Below are 1,948 nucleotides of genomic sequence, written 5' to 3' on the forward strand. Positions count from 1 at the left end.
GGAGGGGAGGGAGGGGGGGGAGAAGAGGGAGGAGAGGAGGGGGAGGGAGGGGGAGAGGAGGAGATGGAGATGGGGAGAAGGGGTGGGAGGAGAGGAGGTGGAAGGGGAGGAAGGAGAGGAGAGAGAGAAGGAGGAGGAGAAAAGGAAGGATGAGGGAGAGAGAGAGGAGGAAGAGGTAGAGGAGAGGATAGGAGGACCAGACCATCTTTACCACCAAACACTTGTTCTTCAGATTACATCAGATTTATTACACCTCCTTAATTTAATATGTATTTAACGATCTGTACCGCGCGGCTGAGTGGATAACAAACTAACTTTCCATCCCAAGAGGTCAATGTTTCGAGGCCAAGGAACCCACTCCCTTCCCTTCCCAGATGTGAATGAGGAAAACTGACTTTAGTGTTAAAGAAGCAGCCAAGTACAGTGTCTGGTGATGGTACTGAAGGCTTAGTAACAGAGTGTGTGTGGACCCACTTTCACATCTTTACAGCGTCTGTCCGTCCATCTGTCTGTCTGTCTGTCTGTTTACGCAATGGTTATTAATATTCAATACAAGCTGGGGTTTATTTGTCTCTCTCTCTCTCGCCATCTCTGCCTAGTGTCTATTTTCTCTCGCTCTCTCTTGCTCTGATATTTCTTTCGTAATTTTTCTTCATTTTCTTTTATATAGAAGAGAGAGAGAGAGAGAGGGGGCGGGGCTGAAAGAAAGGCCTGGTGTAAGGAGAGGTGAGGGGAGGAGGAGGAGGGAGGGAGGAGAGAGGGAGGAGAGAGGAGGAGGGAGAGAGGAGGGAGGGAGGAGGGAGGAGGAGGGAGGCGGCACTTTGATTATCTCTCCAGGGTGTGTTAACTGAGAGAGGTGAGAGGAGGAGGGAGGGAGAAATGAGGAGGAGAGATGAGGAGATAGAGGAGAGGAGGAAGGATGAGTAAGGTAGGGAAGTAGGTGGATGGAGCAGGACAGGTGAGGAAAAGAGAGGGAAAAGAGGTAAAGGGAGAGAGAGGAAGGAGAAAGAGGGAAAAAGAGGAAAGAAGGAAGAAAGTGACATAGAGACACACAAGAAAAAACCACCCCGTACCCCCCACCACCCCCACACGACCCTCTCCCACCCACCACCCCACCCACTCTTCACCCACCACCACCACAAACCAGATGTTCAGGTCAGTGGAGTGGTAGAACGCAGTCTTTGTATCACTACCACAATCAACCACACCAACACCGACCTTACCACACTACCACAGTGAGGCCACGGTCCCCACCTACACTACCTCAGCGTCACACACCTGGTCAGAGGAACACCTGGCCATGACAATAAGCGGCAGAGATAAACTGTTTAATAATAATAATGATGATGATGATGATGATGATGATGATGATGATGATGATGATGATAAAAGAGAATAAATAAAATCCTTTCCTATAATAAACGCAAAATTTCCTTTAATTCCCAACAACCTTTATCTCCTCCACCTCCCTCACTTTATATCCCCCAATCCCTCACCTTCCCCACCTCTCACTTTCCCCCCCCTACACCCTCACCTCTCCTTAAGAAATTCCAAATACCGAACCCAGATTACATTTTTGAGAGAGAAGGTAATTTACTGATCTAATTTAACACTAATTTTACCTTGATTTCTTCCCTAAGGTTCACGAGACCTTAAAATATATCTCCTGTGTTCTGAAGATTTGTTATATTATTACACGATAGGTCAGAAAAATTTGCGTTAACTATGGATGGGGGGTGGGGGAGGTGTGGTGGGAAGGGGTGGTAGGGGAAGGTGGTAGGGGAAGGTGTGGTAGGGGGAAGGGTGTGTGGTGATGAGGAGAGGAGTGTGTGGGTGGGGGTAAGGGTGGAGGAGAGGGTAGAGGGGAGGGTGAGGGAAGGGAAGGAAGGTGGGAGAAATACGAGAGGGAGAAAGAAGTGGGAAGAAGGGTGAGAGGAGGAGGAGGAGG

The sequence above is a fragment of the Homarus americanus genome, unplaced genomic scaffold, assembly GCF_018991925.1.
Source record: "Homarus americanus isolate GMGI-L3 unplaced genomic scaffold, GMGI_Hamer_2.0 scaffold36970, whole genome shotgun sequence".
NCBI classification, from domain to species: domain Eukaryota; kingdom Metazoa; phylum Arthropoda; class Malacostraca; order Decapoda; family Nephropidae; genus Homarus; species Homarus americanus.